We start from the raw sequence: 16434 nt of genomic DNA, 5'->3' as shown, positions 1-16434 counted from the left end.
AAAATAAGAACTGCTATGTTTTCATGGGTGGGAAGAAACTTCCTGGCTAACCCTTATCCTCAGATTCTTTTTCTTTAATGTCACTCTCTGTAGAATTGCTTGATCAACGAAAGCATGTGTCCTGATGAAAACAGACTGTTCTTCAAAGAACAAATTAGGGACTTTCAGTCCTGGAGGTAAAACACTGTGAGTTCATCATGCATCGCCGTAAAACAAATGTGTTATGTGCCTGGCAACTCTGCCACACAATCAACAGGAAGCCTGAAATGCTAAGACGGGCTGATTTGCACATTTTCATCAGGTAGTTGCAAATGCAATCAAAATAAGCCAATAGGATTTAAGACTTCTTGCCATGACTCAGCCTCTTGGAACTAAAAAAATATATTTTAACAAATCATTTATACGGGGGAGGGGCATTAAATGAATGTTGAATTTTAAAAACTATTTTAAATTCCAAGTTGTTTGACGGTACCAGTGTACTTTAATAAGAACAACCTCTCAAAGAACAGCATGGTGTAATGCACAAAGCAGAAGAATTGCAGACTCTTCTTAAACCTCTCTTAGGTCTTTCTCTCACTTCCTCTCTCCTTTTCTTTATCATTTTTCCTACACTTTTGTTTTCAGTCTTTTCTTTTCTCTCCCTCATTCTCTTTGCTCTTAGTCTCCAGTTCAAACTTTGTCCACAGTGAATGCTTGCTTATGGAAAAGAGTTAAAGTAGGATAAGTACTGATTTCTTGGTAAATAATTTTTATTCATTCAACAAATACTTTTTTCAGCAACAGTTGTATGTTAAGAGCACTCTATTAAGCATAGACATAATTTTTAGTAACCCATTGTTCTTAAAAGGAATTATTGAAGTGACTGTCTCCCAAATAAAGTTCTGTTATGTGAGCAAAATGCACAACAAAAATCCATAATTCGATCTTTTCACTAAATTTTGTATGCTTATGTGAAGGGCGAGAACCCACCCCTGTAAATTTAATGATTTTAGAATGGCTGTATGAAAAGATGGAAATTCATAACAGGTTCTGTTTTTTATAAAATATGGATCAGAAGATTTAACAACTGATGATTAATTTATCTGAATCGGTGTTAACATAGTCTCAGCTTTACACCTCAATTTAAGTCTTCATTATTGAAGTAATCTAGATGTTTTATACAGAATCAAATGTGTTCTTGCTTTGTGAATCAGTCTTATACATAAGAACTTCACACGCTTTGTTTGTGTGTGCTTTGGAATTGCCAAGACATCATACACTAAACCTTAGCCACAACACTGAAAAGATATATACTATTTCTATTTGTATAGTCAGCTCATAATCAACAAATATCACCCCTATGTTCCTCCAAGTGTTATACTCATTCAGCACCCTGAGTGAAATCCCTAGGAATGCTATGCTATAAATTCATCTACCAGGGACCAATATGAAAAATAAGCTCTTACTGTAGATTATGTCTTGGAATAAAGTAATTGATTAATAAATAAAGTTGTGAATTCAATTGCGCTATGGGTTTAATTGTGTTCTCTCTAAATTCATATGTTGAAGTCCTGATTCCCGGTACTTCAGAATGTGCCCTTATTTAGAAGTAGGGTCTTTGCTTATGTAATTAATTAAGATGAGGTCATACTATAATTGGGTGGACCTCTAATCCAGTATGACTGGTATCCATATGAAAAGGGGAAATGTGGATACAGACAGACACTCAAATAGAAGAAAGTTAAGTAAAAATTGGAGTCATGCTGCCACAAGACAAAGAACTATCAGAAGTTAGAAAAGGCCTGAACAGAGCCTTAACTAGGATTTTCAGAGGGAGCATGTCCCTGTGAACACAATGATTTCAACTTCTGCCTCCATAACTTAGAGACGATAAATTTTTGTTGTTTAAGTTTGTGGTACTTTCTTATGGCAGTCCTAAGACACTAATACAGTTATTATTTGAGTTACCTATTTTGTTAAGTGAAAAAGGTAAAGTAATACAGTGAGAAGTGTACAGTATCCTTCACCAGCTGTCAAATCAGGAAACTTCCATGATTTTATATCCTCTCAGGAATACTGCTGGGAAACAGGGATGAGATAAGGATTTGAACCTACTAATTTAAGAATAAATCAGTGTGCTATCATTGGATGTCTTGAGGGAATTTAGATTGGTAATTTATCTCCAGCAGATGAAAAATGATAAAAGCATTCAAGGTGGGTCCATTAAGCCTGAAACCAAAATGCCTCAGCAAAGTTTATGAATACCCTCCAGAATCTTTGTGTGTTCTAATCTCTATTTATGCTGCAGAAGTAGCTATAAGATAAATAAAATCGCGAGCAGCCAGGTTCTTATTGATTATGCATCAGCAGAGGCTGGAAGGTTATATTTGTTCTCCCAAGTGGATTGTGAGAGCCTCGTTCCGACAACACGCCTGTGCACAGCTAAATGAATGAAGCTTCTTAAAAAGTTGACAATACAAAAAAGAGATGCAGTGCCACATTTAAGGGTCTGAGAACACATCTTTGAACACGAAATACAACAAAAACCTAAGTCGCCAACATCTTTCACTATGTAGGGAAACAATACGCAAGCAACTACAGGGTCTTAAGAGAAGATAATAGAGAATGAAACAGCAGAACAGAGAAAAATGTGGAAATTTAATGAGCTACATTAATAAAAGTATTGCTTTGTGGGAAAATCTGACACTTCTGGATTTTAACCACAATACCAAATTGATCTTGGAACATGTATGTATAAGATTAATGCAATGATAATGCCTTTAATCTTAAACGTGCCAGTTGCTTTTCTAAGCACTTAATATATTATATCATTTGATATTTACACGTACCTTTTTAGTTAGAGTCTCTGATTATTTCATTTTACAGATAGGTAAACTGAAACCTAGAGAAGTTTAGTATCATTCCTAGGGCCAAACGGCTATCTAGCTGGTTAGATATGACTCCCAAACCAGTGCTCTGTACTATAGCTCTGAGACAACAGAATGCTCCTTTCAAAAGTGGCCATTTTTCCATAAAATAAAAAGAACATATTTAGTGCTTGCAGTAATTTCCTTAGCCCTACCAAGTGATTAATCTCTGTAATAGCGGTATAGTAAAGAATTTGCATTTTTTGCCTAAAATCACCTAAAGGTCAAAAACTTGATCTCTATTTGACACAGGAGAACGTCTGTCTTAACATTGTTATTCATTACCATTGAAAAAAAAAATAGAAAAATTCTCTAATCCATGGAAGATAGTGACTATGAAGGGTACTTTGAAAACATCTTCCTGTAATGCATGCTGTCTCTACAGGTAAGAGCTTTGGCTTTCCTGTCTCCCTGGGAGGGGAAGGGAAGGTCTGGAGAGTAGTTGCTGTGAGTCATTTTTTATGTATATCTGATGAAGCTTTATTTTTTGGTTGCCAAAAACTAAATGGTCTTACTGAGGAACTACTGCCAACTTGGACACCTGTCATGGTTTACTTTCCTTGGTATTATTAGACACTGTGCTATAACCAATCTGTTTCAACAGTGCCTACTGCAACCCATTTCTGCTATGATCCCTGATCTTAATGAACTGTACATAGCCTTGCTTTTGCTTGTTTTAAGAGGGGGGAAAATCCCTTAAAACAAATGGGAAGATGATGTTAGCATTTTGAATTAATCCTTTTACTTTAAACATGTGTTTTCTCAAAATGTCCTCAAAAACAAGTGGGAATGAAAGCATGCATGAAATCCAAATATATGTCCAGAGACAGGAAGTTAGAAAGCCAAGTGTTTCCTGCACTTTGCCCATCCATGGGTCACCTTTAAGATGCTTGCTATATCTGCATACCACAAATATTATTGTTTACTGTGTATTTTTAAAAATTAATTACTTATTTTCCTTCAACATCCTAAGCAACGATATCCTTAAAATCCATAGATTTTTATATACAAGTTACGTACATTAAATGGTAAAATGGGTCAAATATGTGGTGACAGAAAGAACTCTAACTATGGGAGGTGAACACACAGTGTAAATATATATATGCCTTACTGTTAAAATGTATAGCTAAAACTTACTAGATTTCGTTAACCAATGTCACCATAAAAAATAAACTAAAAAAAACCAAAACAAAACAGTATTCAACTCCATGCCACTTAATGTCATTTGCATCACAATTTTAACTCATTCACTGCCAACAAAATAATAGCTAGCCTCCTTAGTCTACCCAATCCTTTACCCCACACCACAACCAGTTGGAAAACAAGTTAAAAGAAGAGCTTATTTCAGAACTCAGATCTCCCAACTGCCTGTTCAGTTATTTCTATATCTTGTGAGTCTTGTGCAGTCTCATTAGTTTTTTCAACATTCTGAAGAAATTAACCCTGAATTCTTGTTTTCCTTTATGTCTCTACCCTCTCTTGTGACAATCTTTACAAAAGACTGTCTAAAGAACCTATCACCATCATGGCTGCTTTCTCTACAAACCTCCTAACTCCCTCCCTCACCACCCCCCCAGAGATATGTCCTGCAGATAAATGATCTTCTCTGCCTTTTTTTCCAGAAACAATTTCTCCCACATGACTAACAGTGTGCCATAACAATGCAGCTGTGCAACTGAAATACTGGAACTTTTTTGTCATGCCTTTTCCAAGTAAGATGTTACTGTTCTTTGGTTCAGAGTTATTATTCTTTTGGTCAGCACTTCTTTACAGGTCCCATTTTTGTCACCAACGTCTGTGCTGGGCAATAGTTGCTCATGGTAAGTAGATGGGCTATTAAGTTTTACAGGTCTAGGTTCAAATCTGTTTCTCAAAATGTCAGTGAAAAAGTGGAATGTCATTAAAAGAATAACAAAATTCGTCTATAAAAACAGACCAGAAAAGTTTCGAGGAAGAGGGATGAGTGAAAACTGATCTGGTAGAAGACACACACACAAAAAGTAGAGACGTAAGTTAAAAGAGAAGCCAAGGATCAAGCATATTTGTAATGTACAACCCTAGACAAGCTCAGGAATTGAGAGTCCCGGCAAAAGCGGGTCTGGAACGATTGGATGAGAGTCTGAGTAAGTAGCCATTAGATTGTTACATGTCTGCCCACTTTTTCTGCAGCTGGGCAACTGCATTGGCCTACCATTCGCTCCAGTCACAGAAGTCCGGAAAGCAGAACTGAAACCAGAAGGACAGAAAGAGCTGCCCACTGAATGGTGAGTCACCGGGCACCCGCCTTCTCATGTTTGACTCAGAATCTGGCAGCTAGGCTTATACCTCCCAGGCAGGGGATTAAATGAGTCCTTTGTGGGAAACTTACCATTCCGACAAATGGGGCACCTAGAATGCAACTGAACAGTCAGATCCCCATATAATGAAGCCCGCAAGGTGACAAGTTAAGTCTGGGAAAGCAGAGAGTCTAAATATGCTTTCTAGACCCTTAAGTTTAAAAACGAGCAGAGAGTCAGTATGGCCAGATATTTGCAGGAGGCCTCTAACATAAAAGATCAAGACCAAACAGACAAACGCAAATACAAGCAGCAGAAGAAATCATTAAAACATTAAAGAAAGTTATAATTAATATCCTCAGAGAAATAAGATATTGTATTCTTGAAACAAGACTAAAATGCTATTTTTAGGAAAGCAACATCTAAAGTCAATAAGTGTTCACTGGGATTTTTTAAAAAATGTAATAGCAGGAAAGAAAAAAAGTTAATAGAAGGCCTAGAAAATAAGTTGAAGATACTGGTCAGAAATTATTATCTCTAGTTAAAAGAGAAAAGAGAATAGAAGAGAAGATATAAGAAAATAGTATTATTATAACCTTAATGAGAACTAAATGATTCCACAAATGAGTGCTAGAGGATTAGGTAACAGGGTTGGAGGGCTGTGAAGGGAGAGAGGCCAGTTAAAAGTGTAGACAGTGTAGCGAGGGCAGGCCCTTGGGAAAAGGCGGCTTTCAGACAGAGACACGAAGGGAATAGAGGAAGCTCGTATATGTATCTGGGGAAGGCAGTTCCTAGCAGAGGAAACAGCGGCGGAAAGGCCCTCAATGGGACATGAGTTTCCTGTGTTGAAGGAAGAGCAAGTAGGTCAATGTGTCTGGAATGGAATCAAAGGGAAGAAGTTGGAGGTAAATGGGACATACCTTGCTGATCTTCTGTGTAGATGTTATGCATTAAGCTTGATTAACTTTTTCTTCCCCTAGGATAACTTTTTCTTCACAAGCTTCCTCATACCTAACAGTGTATAGGTAAATTGTATAGGTAAATAAAATATACCTATGTTACTAATAATGTTGTTAGTAACATTGCTTGATGCTTAAAGAAACAAACGATTCTAAATATATGATATCAGCTAATTTTACATATTACTCTTGAATTTCTGGCTTCCATCAAACAAGGGATTCTCTGAACTGACATTCCCACTGGCCAAGTGGTTGGAATTGAGTGACATGGCTGTCCTTTGTCCTGAATATATCCCTCCATTTCTGGCTTTTCCTGTTATCTCTAACTCCTGGAACACTTTACTCATTTACATTACACCTACTGTCTCCTGAAGACTTTGAGTTTTCCACCTCTATTCTAGATATATTGAGTAGATTAAAATATAAATGTCTCACTTAATAAACTAAAACATTCTATGGCTACCCACCTCCAGGGTAAGATGGGGAGTCAATTTGACTTGTTTTGAGCACCAGACCCCTTTATCGGTACATAAATTTATATGGGGGAAAACAACCTCTTGTAGTGTTGGCACCACAATGAGATGCCAGCTCATACATTAGAACAGCTATTATCAAAAAGACAAGATCTTACAAGTGTTGGTGAGGATGTAGAGAAAAGGGAGCTCTTATGCACAGTTGGTGAAAATGTAAATTGGTGAAGCCACTATGGAAAATAGTAAGAAGGTTTCTCAAAAGATGAAAAATAGTTTTTTTAACTACCATATGGATCCAGTAATCCAACTTATGTCTATGTACCCAAAGGTAATGAAATCAGGATCTCGAAGAGGTATATACACTCCCATATTGTTTGCAGCATTATACACAATAGCCAAGATATGGAAACAATCTGTCCATGAATAGATGAATGAATAAAGGAGAAGTGACAGAGTAATGAGAAAGAAGGAAATTCTGCCATTTGCAACAACATTGGATCTTTAGGGCATTACGCCAAGTAAAATAGGTCAGACAGAGAAAGACAAATACTGTATGATATCATTTATATGCGGAATCTAAAAAAGCCAAACTCGTAGAAACAGAGACCAGGGATTGGGGGGGCAGATGTGTGAGAGGGAGGAAATGGGGGAGATGGTGAAAGGGTGCACACTTCCAGGTATAAAATGACTACGTTCGGGGGATCTAATGTTCAGCATGGTGATTATAGTTTATAATACTTTATTCTATACTTGAAAGTTGCTAAGAGAGTAGAATTTAAATGTTCTCACCACAAAAAGAAATAGTAATCATGTGATATGATGGAGATGTTAATTAATACTATGGTGGGAACTATTTTGTTGTATGTAAGTATATCAAATCAACGTGTTGTACACCTAAAACTAATACAATGTTTTATATCAATTTTATCTAAATAAATCTGGAAAAATACACCTTAAAATTACAAGAACTTAACATAGACTTATATTTTTTCTTATGAATTCTGGTGCTATTTGTAGGACTCTCTAGAGCAATTATCTTCCACCTAGCTTTTCAGGAATCCCATCTTCCTACAACTAGTGATGCTCCCAGTTCAGCATATGTCTTCTGAGGTAGCTTCAGCAGGAGATGAGAGAGTTTGAAAATTCCAGCTAGAGTTACCAGATGAAATACCCAGTTAATTTTGAATTTCAGATTAACAATGAATAATATTTTAGCATCAGTTTGCCCCAAATATTGCATGGCACATACTTATCTAAAAATGTTTGTTGTTTATCTAAAATTAAAAATTTAGCTGGGCATCCTGTATTTTTATTTGCTAAATCTAGGAATCTTAAATCAAATCTGCTTTTAGGTATCTAAGCCGAGAAATGAGATACCTCTTTTCTGCTTACAACTCATTGCCTAGAACTGGAATGTGGTCCTAATCCAAGTTCTTAGGAAGCTGGGAAATTTGTAAAACCACATGGATTATTTGGTGAGTATTTTTGTATTTGTTTCATGGTTTTAGGGAGAAATTATAGGAGTTTTAAAATGAAAGGAATCTCTCTGATAACATTTAGCCAAGTTTCTTACTTGTTTTACTGATGAGGAAACTAAACCCAGAGAGGTACAGGGATGTGTCCATTTTATACTGCTATTTAGTGCCTAGGTGAGAATCCCAGGTGAACTGAGTCACGGTCTAGGATTCCCTCCATTATACAGAATGGTCTCTCCAGATCTTTGAGATGAATACATAGCTCATTTTCATAATAAATGTTAAAATCATACACATGTGTGGGAAATCTTCTCATGAGTAATTCTCTCTTGCAATTGAGAAGCCAAACATGATGCCTATAGAAACTTGTCCTGATGTCCAGTCCAAAAAAATGTCTTGTCTGTATAATTAGAAGAAAAATATTGATGGTGTGAAGTCACAGAATATAGAAAGATGGAAAGAAATCTTTCAGTTCTCATTAAAACATTCGACTTTTGCCTTTTTTTTCTTTAATCCCCTTTTCTAGTAAATCAGAGTCCCAGCTACAGTGCATTAAGTGATGGCTTCTAATCAGTGATGAGAGATGGTCTGAGGTCTGCTTCAATGACTGAGAAGCTGGCACTAAAGGCATTTAGGCATCTTCTAGCCATTTCACCCAGTTGATTGTAATGATTGTTGATTGTAATGATTTTTGAGCCATTCTATATTATGGGAAATGTCAAAATCTGTATTGCCCCAGAACTCACACATTTGAAAAAAAAAAGTATATGAGATGTGGAAGTGGGGAAGAAACCACTAGTTGTGGACAGTAGCTAATCTAATAGCTGAATTTTTTTTTCTTTGATAGATTGAAGTGGCTCTTTATCACTGCCAGCCACTCCCCACTGCTCTTGCCTGCCTTCCTTTTCATCTCCCACATCATCACTTCATGTTGATGATTCTGGCTGCAGGGTTTTATTTGTGAAGTGCTTTGTCATTTGTGCTAGCAGTAAGGTCATCTTTGGCAACACTTCCAAAGTAGAACATCCCCTTATTGGTTTTATGCAAATTGTTTTTCACTCATATTGTAAAAGGTAGATGCTATCAAAACCTTTGGCTGGTAGCCACAGTAGAAAATGCATCTTATATCTACCTCCTTGCATTTATATATCTGAAACAAAGTTTCTCGTAATAACAACTTTGCCTTGGATAATATGCTGACATTATCTTTTCTATGTTTCTATTCTTTTCTATTTTGTTTTGTTTTAGTCTCTTCCATTAAAAATGCTTCAAATGTATTACATTAATTTCATAACTAAATAAAGACCTTGACTCATTTTCCAAAATATTGATGTAGGCATGCTTACCTGACTTCTCTCTGAACACTCCATAATAATTGTGTTTGGCTAATATTACTTGTATTGGAGTTGAAGTTCTATGAGTTCTTGTATTTGCATATTTAAAAATATTATAATAAATTTACTTGTGAATTTGGTAAGCATCAATGTTTCTAGAATTGTGCTTTATTGTTTTCATTTTTCATTTCTTCATTCTCACATCTTCTCATATGCATTTAATTGCCTAAAATATACTTTTCATCTTAAAATGGCTTCACATTTCTACCATTTCAAATGGGAGAAAAGCATCATCAAATTTGCCCTTCACTAACTTGTAAAGAGCCGGATTTCAAAGGAATGAGAATCTGTGAGTCCATTCCTAGTTGGGAAAGGTATTTCTGGGATTCACATGGGCCTGGAAATACCAGAAAGTTTGATAAACTAGCTTGCCCAAGGCAACTGTTTTTCATGCAATGAGTTCCCTGGGAACAAAGAGCTTGAGGGGTGAAGTTTTGCACTGCTCTGGTGAAAGGTGAGGTGGGCGGGAAAAAAAGCATGTGTCTAGGCCATCATCGTCTCACAACTTGTGCCCAAATCCTGTGAGAGAAAGGATGCAGGCAGGAATAGAAGAAACTGGTCCCAAGAAGGAAAGATCTAGGAAGTGTAGGAAATACAGTTTTCATTATAGAAAACAACAATGCATTGCAAGATGAGGCAAGTGGTAACTTCCTTTCTGTGTGAACTATTTTGTGACTCCAAGCACTCCAGTTTGGGGGTGGGTGGGGCGTGATGCTACTTTGGCTCCTCAGGGGTTAGCTTCTGGAGCACTGAAAGAGTCTCATATTCTTACAGACAGGGCTGATGGCTGACCTGAGGTGGCTTTAGAGGCAGTTGATAAGGAGGAGAGCAGCCTGAGTAGAAAAACCCAAATGCATAATGAGTGAGGATGCAAAGAGAAATTTGAGAAAGAGTGATTGTAAGGGCTGGAGGTTCATTCTTATGGGGATAAGTGCATCTACCAATGAGGCCTGTAAGTTTTAGTTTGTGTGAATCCATTAGTACTTACAATCTGGAAGAAGCTGGGCAAACTAGCTGGTGAGAGGAGACCAGCCAGTTTGCCCAGCTTCTTCCAGCTTGTAGGTACCAATGAGACACATCCATGACTACTCAGTATAGCAGGGTTTAGAGAATGCAAACTCTTCTTTGGTAGAAATAAAATGTGGAATATAAAAAGCAGAGCCACACTGTTGAGTTTTGCCTACTAGGTTCTTCCTCATCTCTGACTTCAATCTCTAAATGAAGAGCCACAGAACTCTCCAGGTTCTGGGAAACTCAGATTTCAAACTAAAACTACTGATTAAGTTTTAGAAAGGAAGAAAACAGTTATGGAAGCAAAATGAGCCAAAGCCATACGTACAGATAATGGAAGAAACAGGGCCAGTCAGCATTTACACAGCATTTGCTGTGTGGAATGAATGAGAAAATAGCATACATCATTTCTGTTCAATTTTCTGATGTTCATGATATTGCCTATCTAATTTCTATTGATCCTACATTTCACATATAAACATCAAAAGAATATGAAAAATATTATTAAATGTGTCCAGGGAACACAAAGCTCAGGACAGAGGCTTTGTTAGAGAGTGTCTGCATGTTCTGCCCTCTTTGGGATCAGGACCAGATGGTGACTGCAGAGAAAGAGCAGAGCAGAAGCACAGGAGATGCTGGGGAAGGGAGAAGCAACAGTTGAGGCTGGTGCAGCATACAGTACCCGGGCTTTCCTGATTTCTCCATCCGGAGCGTCATGTTTATCTAGGGCATTAGGTCTATTTGCCCCTCTCGCTATTCTCTCTTTTTACTCTCTTTACCTGCTCCACCTCTTCTTTTTATTCCAATCCTTTCTCTCTCTCTCTATAACCATTTTTTACCTCTCTTGCTTCCTTCATTCCTTTCAATTTCCCTTTTCCTTTTCCAACTCTCTTGTTCTCTCCTCTTTCCCTTTTTCTTCCCTTCCTTTCTCTTATTGCCAAATGGCCTTTCCAAAAGTTTACACTAATTTACACTTACAACAGCACTTATAATCATATACCTGTTTCCTTATAGTATTCTCTTAAAAACTAGGCATTATCAAAAAATGTTTACTTTCCCAATATGAGAGGAGAAAAGTAATCTCGTGTTAAAATGTATTAAATGTATTCAATATTTTTTTAGCATTTTATTATTAATTTCAAGTCAGCAGCACATTGGTTAGACCTTTATATAATTTATGAAATGATCCCCTCAATTACTCTATCACCCCTCTGGCTCTACACATAGCCATTACATTACTGCTGACTGCATTCCCTATGCCGTGCTCCCCATTCCTGTGACCATCTATCAATTACTAATTTGTACTTTTTAAACATTTCACTCTTTCTCCCAGCCCCCCAACACCCTCCCCTCTACCTTTTGATCCAGCAATTGCATTTCTGGGTATCCAAAGAAAACCAAAACAATAATTTGTAAAGATTTATGCACACTTATGTTCATGGTAGCCTATTCACAATAGCCAAGATATGGAAGCAACCTAAATGCCCATCAACAGATGACTGGATAAAGAAGTTATGGTTCATATATACCATGGAATGTTACTCAGCCTTAAAAAAAAATGAAAACCTACCATTTGCAGGGACATGGATGGACCTAGAGGTTATTATGCAGAGCGAAATGTATTCAAATTTTTGAGATGGGACATCATATACCAATGAGAAATAAGTAGAATAATAATGTTCCTCTGTACTAAGTGCTTTTTATTATTATCACTTCACAAAAATATTGGATTCTCTTTTCTATAAAATGAGAAACGAGGCTCTAAGAGATTTAATACTTTTCCTGCAAAACACACCACCGGTAGTTTGCAGGTCTGTGCTTAAATGGCATAGATTTATTTTATGAAAAATAGGTACAGGATGTTTTGTTAGGGACAGATCATGCAAATAAGCCCCAGGATAGTATTAGAAGAATATGGAAAGATATATCCTTATATAATCTCTCTAACATGGTGATTTATTCTACATACATTAAAATGTCACTTCCTATGCATAAGGCATAGGAAGGTAAATAGAAAACAAATGTTTTTTTTCCTCTCTAAAGAAATTTACAATATAAAGAAGATAAATAATACATACAAGTAATTATAGTTCAAGTTAGCGTAGGTGTCATAAAACAAAGGGTGGGGGGAGTGAAAGGATAACAACTGCTTAGGAAAGAGAATTTCTGGGTTTGAGATCTCAGGTGTATTAGATCCAAAACATGCAAGAGGTGGGATATGGCCACATCTATATGTATAAAGGAAAAATGCAAATAAGTTTGTTAACATTGAGGAGCTGTGTGGCTAGGATATTACAGGGTTATAAATTTGCATTTTTCAAGTGTTTCAGGCACTGGGGATGATGATTGGAAGTAAAAAGACAAAGATTTGTATCTTGGAGTCCTTGCATGGTGGGAGACTATGCTGGAGGTTGGTAGAAAATGAAGATGAGTTTAAAGAAGAGGAGAAAATAGTGGAATTTCTTTTTCTCTATTTTTTCATGCTAATAGCTTTGAACACAGCAAAGACTAATTTGTTTTTATGCCGTATGCATGCTATCTGGATTAATTCATGTGTACGATAGCTATCAAATTGTTTTGCACTCTTGGAGAAGTCTGCATGAATTGATTTGGAAAAGAAAACGTGGAAGAAAAGAAACTAGTTAGAGGACACTGGGTTGGAGGTAGGAAAGTAGAGGAGTGGACCCAGAAGCATAATTTAAATGTCGTCTTCGTGTCCTTCTCCAACTTGATGAGTATTTATGTCCTAGAGAATGAGAACCAGCAGACAGAAAACAAAGATCTTCTCAAAGAGGCCTCTGAGAGGTAAAGTGTACCCACAGGACTTTTTAAGTTTCTAAGTGATCACACACAACAGGAACATGGGTCTTCCTCATATCCATGCAAAACATGGCATAACTCTGGTGGTTGCAGGTTCTATTGCTATCTGATTCAATAGCTATTTAAATTTAAAATAATTATAAGTAAATAATATAAAAAATGAGAGTCCTTAGACTAGTCACATTTGTACTCAGTAGCCACTTGCAGCTAGTGGCTGCTGTGTTGGAGAGTGTAAATATAAAGCATTTTCATAATCACAGAAAGTTCTATTGGACAGCCACAGAATTTGACTGCAGGGCTAGGCAGAGCAGCGACAAACACTGTGATGCTTGGTAGGAGATCGAAAGGCAGATGGACAAGACGGTGCCACAGGGAAGCCTGAAAAGATATTCCTTGAAGGATCTCAGGACCATTTGAAAGCACTTTCAAAGAGCTATGGCCCAAGGAAGCAGGTGAGTTAAAGAGACAATAAAATTTATGGCATTGCTATTGCTCTTAATGTGCCTCAGTTTATACAACTGTGAACCTCAGGTTCCATGAGTAAGGGTCGATTAAATTGGAGATCAGATCTTGCATACTGAGAATGTATAGATAAAAAAGAGTAAATCCACTTAGCTTGAGTCAACAACAATGGCTAGTATGACAGTACTGCTAGCAGCTAACATATGTTGGACATGTGCTATGTGGCAGGCACTGCACTAAGTTTTTTGCATGCATTAACTCATTCAATTTTCATAGCAGCTGTAGGTGGCTGTTATCTGAGATATCCACATTCTCAGATAAAGAAACCAAAGGAAGGCCACATAATACAGGCTGACTAACTCTAGGGACTATATTCTTAGTCACAGTGAAAATTGAAATGACTAATTCTCGGTATGTATGATAATGGCAGAGGTAAAGACACACTCTGAAGTGATAAGTGAGAACAAATCAATAGGCGGTTATTATACTGAATACATTTGGTTCATGTTCTGGTTAAAGTCAGAATAAAATAAACTATTAAAAAGTAACAGAAGACATAAGGGCAAAGTCTTAAAAACATAATGGAAGAAAAAAAAAAAAACCTATTTCACACTGATGTAACCAACCATAAGCCAGTGAGTATACAATGCATACAAGAATGTAAGCCATGAACCTTAAAATACAGTTTCTGTAATTATCTAGCATAGGGATTAGCTAGATGTTTTAGCTAGATGTTTTAGCTAGATGTTTTAGAAGTTAAAAGATGTTTTAACTTCTCAGGCCAACTCTGATTGACTGTGGTATTGAAGTGGAGCTGTGTTGAGCAGGATTCTGAGACTCAATAGGAATGCATGCAATAATTAATTAAGTCTGTCATGGTTGGAGAAGGCAGATAATCAGCATATATACAAAGTATCTGTCATTCCTGATTTGGAGAAATATGAAGGAAGAAGTTCCAGGCTACAATAAAAGTTTTTTAAAAAAGTAATTAGCATCTATATGCCCAATCCTGCATATTAAAAATGACTAATTTTGAGAAAACAGTGTATGCTATGATGACCAGAAAAGAATACCACAGGCAATATTCAAAGTAGAAGGTATACTTAACAATAACAATCCCATTGTCCCTATGAATTTAGAAATTGATCTGTCATAGAGTTGAACAATTTCAAATGTATGTAAGTCCTATTATTTTCATGAGTATTTGAAGTGGCACTAAACTCTTCTGTTGGGTGGTGAAGGGATGCAGGGTCTGATAAGATTCCAGCCCACATTGTATGTCAGTGAACCAAGAGATGTAGGTAGCCCTTGATACAGTCCTTTTGTTCCCATTTACGCTCACGTCTCTTTCACGCTATCAGTGACGAATGCTTATTTAGGAGGTTGAGTAAACACTGTGGCAAAATGAAAAGCGCTATTTCTTTGCTTCACTCTGCCATCATAGAAGGCTCAGCCTTTGTAAGGCTCTTTCCTGGCCACTCATTACTCTCCTCTTTTTAACATCAGCTGACAATTTTTACATAATACTGTTGGTAGAGAGCAGTAAAGTACTATGCTACTCAATAGTAAAGATAATTCAGTAGAGATAGAAGAGGTTGATTAGATTTTGTTCATTCTCCTATCCTGACTGTGAAAAGTGTAATACTCAAAGAGGTAAAAATTATCATGAGAAGAGCAACATGCCTCTTTCTCTTCTTAGAACATGCGTAGGAAGATTCTTGTGCAGTCTCACGTTGCATCAATATAGTTTTCAGAATTTTCACATAGCATGAGTCATCATGGATATGAGTCTTTGGTGGATCATTTTATGAATGGTTTTGCTGTTGTTTTGCTCACTACTCAACATATATTTGGAGAACTGAATTAAATGTATCCTTCATACTTTCACATGTATGTCACCCATACCACATTAAGCAATAAACTGAGCTCCTATTGTCTGGAGAACATGAATGATGTTATGATGTTGCACAGAACAGGTCGTAACATAGCTATAATGGCAGATCAGTTTTATTTTGGATTTAGCAGGAAGGTTCTGTTGCCTGTGAAGATCACTAGGACCTCTCTCACACACAAAGGAAAACAAAAACAAACACAAATCACTATGGTTCGTTCAGCATCATTACAGAGACATGCCCAGCATTAACAAAGACAGGCTCAAAATTGAAAGATTGTCCTTTCAGGAAGTTGTCAAGTAAGAACGAAGACTGTGTATGGGTCCTGTGGCAAGAACCATATATTCAGGCATGGAAGAGACAGTGTGGGACCAGACAGAGGGCCCCAGAACAGCTGCCAAGGAAGATTGAGACAAACGCCATCTAGCCACACTGCTTAAGGATTACTGTAAATTCCTAGTAAGGAAACTTATGACAAAAACAACAACAACAACAACAACAACAACAACAAAACAAAACACCTACACATGACACCTAACATATTGTTTTTAGAAATGCACACTAAAGTATATATATATATTTTAAAAAACCAAGAAACCAAATAAAGACCCAGATCAGGAGTCTATTCAGCTCACGCAGATTAAGCTGGTCTTGTACAGTTTTAAATGTTGCGAAAGATTTGTTTTTCTGGTTTTGCTCTGAGGCTTTGCATTTTTAAAAGAATTATGAACAAAGTTAACACTAAGTGATATGTCAGTATAAAGAC

At 36.8% G+C, this 16434-nt stretch overlaps 1 long non-coding RNA gene across 1 annotated transcript; it reads left to right on the top strand.

Moving 5' to 3' along the window:
* Nucleotides 1-4589: 4589 nt before the first annotated feature.
* On the top strand, nucleotides 4590-8033 carry LOC111746393. Its single transcript, XR_002783082.1, has 3 exons — nucleotides 4590-4726; nucleotides 5076-5170; nucleotides 7967-8033. It is a non-coding gene; the product is annotated as an uncharacterized LOC111746393 (long non-coding RNA).
* Nucleotides 8034-16434: the final 8401 nt, after the last annotated feature.

The sequence above is a fragment of the Pteropus vampyrus genome, unplaced genomic scaffold (assembly GCF_000151845.1).
Source record: "Pteropus vampyrus isolate Shadow unplaced genomic scaffold, Pvam_2.0 Scaffold186, whole genome shotgun sequence".
Classification (NCBI taxonomy): domain Eukaryota; kingdom Metazoa; phylum Chordata; class Mammalia; order Chiroptera; family Pteropodidae; genus Pteropus; species Pteropus vampyrus.
Note: the sequence above shows the minus strand (reverse complement) of the source record. Positions and strands in the feature narration are given on the sequence as shown.